This window comes from Magnolia sinica, chromosome 7 (genome assembly GCF_029962835.1).
Source record: "Magnolia sinica isolate HGM2019 chromosome 7, MsV1, whole genome shotgun sequence".
NCBI classification, from domain to species: domain Eukaryota; kingdom Viridiplantae; phylum Streptophyta; class Magnoliopsida; order Magnoliales; family Magnoliaceae; genus Magnolia; species Magnolia sinica.
The window spans coordinates 42,320,453-42,329,463 of NC_080579.1; the positions used below are offsets into that span (position 1 = coordinate 42,320,453).

The 9,011-nt window shown below is 36.4% G+C and overlaps 1 non-coding gene across 1 annotated transcript; it reads left to right on the plus strand.

Moving 5' to 3' along the window:
* The first annotated feature begins 6,184 nt into the window (after window positions 1-6,184).
* Window positions 6,185-6,291, plus strand: LOC131252318 (small nucleolar RNA R71). Its single transcript, XR_009174346.1, has one exon. It is a non-coding gene; the product is annotated as a small nucleolar RNA R71 (small nucleolar RNA).
* Window positions 6,292-9,011: the final 2,720 nt, after the last annotated feature.

Consider the following 9,011-nt stretch of genomic DNA (forward strand, 5'->3'; position numbering starts at 1 on the left):
GAAAAGATATGAAAATAAGAATATATATATATATATATATATAAAGATGCATTTGAAAAAAGAAAATGGATGCTAAAATATTCACAGTAAGAATCGCGAGAAATGTACAAGCCACTGGAATGGGGATATTTTGTGAACATCTGGGAAATAGGACATCTCACGAAAAAGTTTGATGGTGGAGGCTGAAATCTTAGGTACTCTATCAGGAGCAACATAAGAAAATTCCTTATTTGTGGGAACATATTCGTCCAAAAAAGACTCGGAGATAGGCAAACCTGGCATCCTATGCAGATCCCACAAAGTATTGCTCGCTTCACCAACCGGGAGATGGAAGGAATTTGTGGTGGAAGACCAATGCTTTAGGAAGCCTTTGTAAATCGGGGTATCCTTATGAAAGAATCGGAAGTGGCTTCTATAGCTTTGTATATGTTCGCCACAACAAGAGCATCCTTATATTTCTTTAGATTTGCCTTAGTCCATGAACTATAATACGGGCGTTCAGCCCAAAGGCCACGTGTTCTAAATTCATCCTTCCCCCACAAAGAATCACGGGTGTGAAAACACTATTGGACTGTCTCAAAATAATGAGTGAGATATATGGCATGAGGGTTGTAGCATGGTATAAGAAAACGCATATATGATATTTGCCCTGTCTTTTAGACTAAGCATTTCTCCGTGAGATAGCCTTCAAGAATTTTTGGCTCTTTTATGACCCAGTTTGACACATATAGGAGTTGGTTTTGTGTCATATAATCAGACGGTTCACTTTAGATCATTAACAGATGACGCTAAAGGTGTAGAGGGATGGTTATGGTCTCGTCTTTGTAAGGATTTTTGAATTTGATTGCTTCCACCTGGGACTTGATCATATCCCAAGCGTTCTGGAGGTGGCTTTTATTGTGCTCCTAGATTTTCTCTTGAAAAATTGTCTTTAATCTTTTTCCTCTTCTGCTTCAAAATTGAAGGAGAAGGGGAAGCTTCAGTGGGGGCAAGGTAAGTTTCATTTGTCTGGAAATTGGCAGTAGATTTTAACCAATTCTGCTAGTTGGATTCTTGACTTTTAGTAGGGGGTCCTTCTATTTCTCTCATTAGAACGGCTGTGTGAATGTTGTCAGACAAGCGCTGAATTTGGTCAGCGAAGTTGATAATATTCTTTGAAGAAAGAAGAGTAGCCTTTAGAAGATCTAGCCCTCTTCTGGGTATAAGTCTCAGGTGACTGAGGGTCTGATGGTTCAGCAACATTTGGGGAAGTATGAGGTCTCTTAGAGTGGGCCATGGGAGATCTGCGAAATTTACAAATATAGAGGTTCAGTAAATAAACTAAGACATTGGAAGAAATTCGAGATGCGTAAAAGTTCAAAGTCACATGTATGAAAATCCTGTTGTGCGCAGGTCTATTATGCGTAAAAGAGTTTATCGGGCACAAGTGTTCTGTTGTGCGCGAGATTCTGTTGTGCGTGGAAAGCGTTGTGCGTAAATTGTTGTTGTGCGCAACTTTTCGTTGTGCGCAAGTTCCCATTGTGCGCAGGAAGGCTTATCGCGCAAGAAAGCATGGGCAAATGAGTGAAACGAAGCGAGGAATGAGAGAAATGAGGTTTGATTGTGTATATATATAGGCTTACATAGCCTAGTGTGCACCAGCATGTTGTGCGTAAGTTGTTATGCGCAGAACGTTGTGCGCAAGTCGTTGAGCGCATATTTAAAAATTACGCACAATGAAGAAAAGGGGAGTAAATTAGTTAAAATATTGAAGGATTGATCCCACATTTTATTATTTTGTTGATAAAAATAAAAAATACAGGATCAAGGGGGCATCTGTTGAGGCATAAAAAAGAGAGACTCTTGTTGTGTGCAAGAGCATTGTGCGCTACATCAGGCCGAGTCGTACAATGGAATGCACACATAAGTCCGTGCGCAAGGGTGGTTCGCACATAGGTCCGTGCACAAGGGTGGTCCGCACATATTTCCACGCACAAGGTGGTCCGCACAAAGGGCAGCGCACAAGGGTGGTCCACACAAAGAAGTGATTACGCAACAGGGTTCAGCGCACAATGGACACGTTGCATGTTCACACGTGTGCAAATGCTATATATACCCCATCATCCCTCTATATGGGTCATTAGCACAAGATTCAAGTGAAGGAGAAGGAGAGACGTGAAGCTCAAGCGAATACAGGTAGCATCCACACCTATTATGCTAAATGAGCGGTGTACGGCACACAACCATGTCACCGCACAATGTGCATGAGCGCACAATGCCTACCAACACACAGTGATTGTCTGCTAGTGCATAGTGATTATTTCTCAAGCATAATGTCACCTATGTATGATGACATATGCATGATTTCTCCAGCAATCAGAGATCAATGAAAGGCTTTAGATCAGATCGAAGGATTAATCAAGAAATATGTCATGCTTGCACAATGATGTTAACACACCAAAATATATTGAAAACCATGATTCAATACTTGCATTCTAGTTTTTATATTATAATTTGTAAATATTTTACTTTGGAATCAAAGGAGAGAAAGGATGTAAATGAATTTGGAATAAACAAATATAGTGATTGTCTTCTTTATTTCATTTTGTTGACTATTGAGTGAGTGAAATCCCCAAATCGAATGCATTTGTTTCTTGTTCGAAACAGTTTTTGAATACATATTAGAGTGTTTTTTAACAAGTATTATTTACCTAAGGTGTTTTGGTAATGGGATGCGAGGTTTAATTTACCTTTGAAGCTCTTGATCCATCCATTGTGTTGAGTCTACATCTTATAGTTCTTTCATATGGGGCTCACTGTACTGACCGACTCAACCTTCACATTAATTGACAAGCAAAGGCACTTTCACATCTTGCAACACAAACATGTATAAAATATAACATTAAGCAGTATCATGTTTATAAAACCAAGATATAAATAGGAAAAAATATGCAATATTTGACACTCAACACACTCCTCAACCAGCATTTTGCTAGTCCCGAGGAAAACATGCATGAAATAATCTTCAATTCTTAAAGTTTTAAACCTTTTTAGAAAAATAATATTTTATGCAAACAAGCATAAATGAGTATAATCTAACGATGTGAGAGTGAAAATTTGAAAACCTAGAACTAAATTAAATGAGCAATCAATCAAATAGGTTCTCTATATCAATCACTTATGAGCATAAGTTCATATATCAAGTTTTTCCAACATGCATAGTGAATTCCAACTTACTTTCCATGAACATACCATCCTTTTATAATGTTAGTCATGCTCATCACTTCAAGACTTGTCGAATAATCAAGTGCTGATTCCGAACTTATCCCCTTCTCTTTCTTTTTTCAAATTTTTTATTATATATTGGTGGTCACTTGTATTTATTTAGTACTTTCAGTCTTTTCACTTCCATTTTTTTTCAAACTTTACATTCTTTCATCCTTTTTTTTCTTTTCCAGTCTTTTCACCATAGATGACCGTTTTGTCAATCTCCTATTTTTTAACTGGTTTTTCATCTTTTAAGGTGGATAAAATTCTCCAGACCTAATTCTCAACATTTATCAATGATTTACATACTAACTAATAGAAATTCTAGCATAATTCACAGAAAATGAATTGAATGGGTCTTGTGATTTAGATTAACATGATATTCAAAACTTTCTCTTAATCAATTGAGTACAAGAACTTTGGTGATAGTATACTTGGTTGATCAAACTCCAACAATTCAAAGTTCAATCTCAATCTTATCATATTCAAAACATTTGTAACTACACAAACTATCACCTTCCAAATAGATTTTTGTTTTGAGAAATTGAAATTTTTAAAAAAAATTTCTCAAAGACAAAGAAAAACACTGATTAGTTTACCTAATCCACACCCCCCAACCTAAAATCTGCATTGTCCTCAATGTAAAAGATATAATCATGTAATTTACCTGAGGCAACAAAAAGAAAAAATAAGTCATGGAAAGATAATACCTGAAGAAGGAGAATTGAGGCTATTCCAAAGAACTCAATGTAAAGATGGGTTGGCACAAAGACTCAACAAACTTAAAGCAAACTATCTTAATTCTAAATCTTATGAAAGTAATAAATTCTAATCCTAAACTAGGAAAGCAGGGGAAAGCTACTCAACCATGTAGTAAGGTTCCTCCTCCGGCCAGTATCTTGAAAATTTTCTCAAAAGGTTTCTCAACAAGATCATCCAAAAGCCCTTTTTGTAGTAGGCTTTGATGTCCTGGAGCATGAATGTCCAGAGAAATTTAAGAACCTCAGCAACATGTTTGCGATCGAAATTTGGAGGTTTCTAGGGAATATATGATTCACCTGTAGAATATAATTTCTCAATATTAGTAGGCTGAGGCGAATGAGAGACTATAAACAATTGAATAACAAAAAAATTATTCGTCGTGGTCTCTTTAAAATCTGAAGTCGTAGGCTCTGGTTTAAAATCTATCTCCTCCACTTGTAATGGTAAGAATTTAGTATTAGTGAAAGGAGTGGCATCAACTTCCTAGCCAACATGATCATTTAAATCTACAAAGTGTGTTAGGCAGACATCCAGAGATTCAGGAGCTTCAGTTAAAAGAGACTCATCATCTTCAAATATGTCGATCAAGTTCATTTCATGGGTCAGGTCCTCATCCTCTTGTGGCTTGTGCAAATGAAACACAATGAATTCTACCGTCATATTCCAAAAAGATATTTTCATTACTCCATTCTGATAATTTATGATGGCATTGGCAATGGCCAGGAATGGCTAGCCTAATATGATTGGAATTTGAGCACCCATATTTGAAGCTAAGTGTGTGTCCAAGATGATAAAATCTACTGGGTAGTAGAATCTATCGACTTGGACCCACACATCTTCTATCATACCTCTCGGTATTCTAGTCGAGCGATCGGCTAGTTGTAATGTTGTTTTGGTGGGTTTCAACTCACTACGGCCTAACAGTTCGTAAACCGAGTATGGTATCAGATTAACACTTGTCCTAAGGTCTAGAAGTGTGTTATCAACCTTGAAGTTTCTGATCACACATGAGATTGTAGGACTTCCAGGATCTTTATATTTTGGGGGAGTGTTTTGATTGATTATGGCGCTCACTTGTTTAGTAAAAAATGCTTTCTTGTGTACATTCAGCTTCCACTTTACCACACACAGATCTTTCAGGAATTTTACGTAGGGTGGGAACTATTTAATTTCATCCAACAAGGTGGTGTTGATCTTGACTTGTTAAAGAACCTCTAGAATATTTTGATTCTCACATAGCCTTTTTTAGGTGATGAGACATTGGGGAAATGGGGCCATGAGTTTGTATCCCTGTAATGGCTCTTTGTCATATGGAGCATTACTAGATTCACCACCATCCTTTGAATTTTTGGACTCTTTAAGTGTCTCAGCCTTCCTTAGAATCTCTTTGTCTATTTGGTTTCCACTTTTCAAGGTGGTGATAGTTTTACATGTTCTAGATGCTGAGTTGAAGAGTTGAGATCACATATCTCACATTATCTTTTTAGGTTAGGTTGCAGTTGGGCTGAAAAGATCCCAGTCTCCCTAACATTCAGTTGTCTCAAGTATTGCAACTGAAGTTCTAAGCTCATTTATAGCCCGTAGTTGCTCATGCTTAAATGCATCTAATGTATCTTCAAGGGTTCTCCTTGGTGGAAGTCCACTAGATGGCCTTTGTGGATAATTGGTTACATTTGCAGTTAGTTCATTTCTACAATTAAGGTTCCACTCATTAGGAGTGTGCGTGTTAGAATTTGGTGCACTAAGTAGTCATTGATACATGTTTGTAGTATCTACTTAAACGTGAAACACCTCTTGAAAAGCTGGGATTATAAGACAATCTTTGATTGGGTGTACATCACTCTCATAAATTCCACAAACGTTTTCGACGACTGCTTTGGGTTGAGTTGATTCCTTCCTAGATTCCAAGTCCTCAATTTTTCGTATGAGAATTACCAACCATACATTAATATCATCTTCCTCCTTAAGTACATGTATTCCTATCTCTCTTGGCACTTCCTTAGGAGTACTAGCTTGGTTTGATGTGTCCCATGATTGGGTGTTTTCAGCTAGCATGTCAAAGTAATCTCACGCATCTTTTGGTTTTCAATCCATGAACTCGTTGTTACACATCATCTGTACGAATTGGCGCATGTTTAGACTGAGTCAGTCATAAAAAAGATTAATTGGTCACTAAGTTTCATAGTGTGGGTAAGCGAGAAGTAAGTCTTTGAACTGTTCCCAACATTCAAAGAAGGTTTCATTATTTTTCTGGGAGAAGTTCATTATTTCTATTTTAAGAGCATTGGTTTTATGAGCTGGGAAGAATTTTTTGAGAAACTCCTAGCTCATCTTTGTCCATGTGCCAATGGATCTAGGTCTTAGTGAATGAAACCATGATTTGGCCTTTTCTTTTAGAGAGAATGGAAATAATTTAAGGCTAATTGTATTAGAAGGAACATCATTAAAATGTATGGTTGTAACAATCTCTTCAAATTCTTTAATATTCATATGTGGATTCTCATAATCAAGTTCCTAGAACTTAGGAAGTAATTGGATTATCTCAGGTTTGAAGTTCACGTTTCTTGTATTGATTGGGAGAATTATGTAGGAAGGTGAACTTATTCTCACCGGTTGTAAATAATCTCGTAAAGTTTGAACTAGTGGAACTTGATGCACTTCATTCTCATCATGAGTCGTCCTAGTAGGTGGTGTGTGATGCATAGGATCTTCATCAACCCGATGTTCTTGAGCCATGCTCTCAGATGATATTTCAAAATATTTGAGGATTTGCTAACTTGTCAATGGATTTTTCAACCAAAACTCCTTCTCTCAAAGGTCTCAGAGTATAGTTCCTTACCCGCGAGGGCATGAACCACACCAAATTTTAATTTTATTTTCTAATTCCTATAGCAAGTATGGAAAGCAAGTAGAGGAAAGAAATTAGAAGAACATTACCGAATCAAAATTCTATGCTAGGACCCTACAAAATAGAAAACCATTGTAGTTTATAAAAACAAAGCAGAAAAATCCTAAACTAGAAACAAAATAAAAAGTTAGTCCTAATCTTAACCTAATTCTAACACTAATTAATTTTAGAAAAATGCAGCCAAAGTCCCCAGCAATGGCACCAAAAACTTTTTCACAACCCTAAGTGTAGGGTCGCGATGTAGTAATAACTCGGTGAGACCGAGGTCGAATCTATAGGGACTAATCTTGTGCGTTTATGAAAATAACTAGAACTAGAACTAAAAGAAGATCTAAGAAGAGAAATCTAGAAATAAGGAGTAATTGTGAATAAAGTTTAAACTAAAAATTAAAAGGTGGGAATTAGGGTGCCAAGGATCCACTTGTAGCAATTGAGATGCTACCTTACATGATTCAAGAGATCCAACTGGAATCAGAGTCCTATCTTATCCAGTTAGAGAAAGAGATGGTCAAATCTCTGAACTTCTCATTGATCCAGTCTCAATGGAAGAGAATTATGAAAATTTGGAAGGAATTCCGTTACCCTACCATGCCCAAGGGATGATGGTGAACAATAGGATTTACCAATCCCACAATCTCAAAGAGGAAAGAAGATATTCAAAGCTATTACAGATCTATTGTAATTGGAATCACAACAAACCATTTAAAACTAAAAATATTCCTTAAAATCAACTAAAAATCAATGAAGTTCAACATAAAACCATGAATCAAAGCAAAATAAACATCCCAATCACACTACAAGCTTCACCTCTTAGCCCTAGCTAAGAGGTTTAGCCAACCATAGACATGATTGAACTAAAATCTCTTAAGAAAATCATAAAAATCAACTAAGGAATAAGAAAAAAAAAAACTCTTGGACAGTGGCTTGCTTCACTCCTCAAATCCTAGAATATGCTTTGGAGCATCATAGTAACTCCTATTTATAGTTAGGGAACTCCAACTTTGGCACTGAGTTGGAAAAGTCCGAAAACCGCCTTAAATTTACGCAATCATCACAAAATTTGCGCAACCTTAGATGAGTCGAAGGCAATCTTTGACTGGTCGAAGATCGCGTGAATTTAAGAAATAATGTTATTGGAGTTCGAGCTGAAGTTTCTTAGACTAGTCGAGCTAGAGCTAGGGTTGGTTAAGCTAGAGCTTCGACTAGCGAGAATCTCACAATTTCACTTCAAATCTTCAATTTTCTTCATTCTTCACTTAGTTTTCTTAGATCTTTGGCATGTGAATTCTTTAATCTTGGTCTCCTAAGATCCATCCTTTGCTTTGGTGATTCTTGAGCATTAAATCCATACTTTTAATATTCTTTTCAATCTAAGCTCTCAGATTCACCTTGCAACACAAACATGTATAAAATATAATATTAAGCAGTATCATGTTCATAAAACCAAAATATAAAAAGGAAAAAATATCCAAAATTTAACACTCAACAAGCTCCAAGCATTTTCAGAAGAAAATCCCAATAATATGGAACTATCATTCAATGATATCGAAGGTCACCTTCGATGGCATCGAACGCCACTCGATGACATCGAGTAGATCTGTTCAGCACTTATATAAAAATCTTAGTGCAAGGATTTCGATAACATAGAAGGAAACTTTGATAACATCAAATCCTGACAAAAATCTACCCATTTTTTTTACCGTTGGGATTTTTGCCTATATATTTAGGGGCATGTTTTCTTGGTTCTTTAATGAGAAAAAGAGATAAATTTGAGAGAGTTATTACTAGAAGAATACCACCTACCATCTTAAATCCTTTTTCTCATGGGAGTTCATCCTTCAACCCTATCTTAAATGCAATCATTGGAAAATCAATAGATTGAAGAATGCCTAATTTTAGGGAATCTCATCCAAACTTAAAGACTAACATTCAATAGATAAGATTCACCAAAATACCTTAACCTAACACCCGACAAACTCAATTGGAGCATCTACTGTTGTTGCGGATCAAGGGAGATGAAGACTCTTCATCAATAAGGAAGGTCATCTCCATTATGTGCTAAAAAGGGGCTCACTCACTTTCAAAATCTTTCATA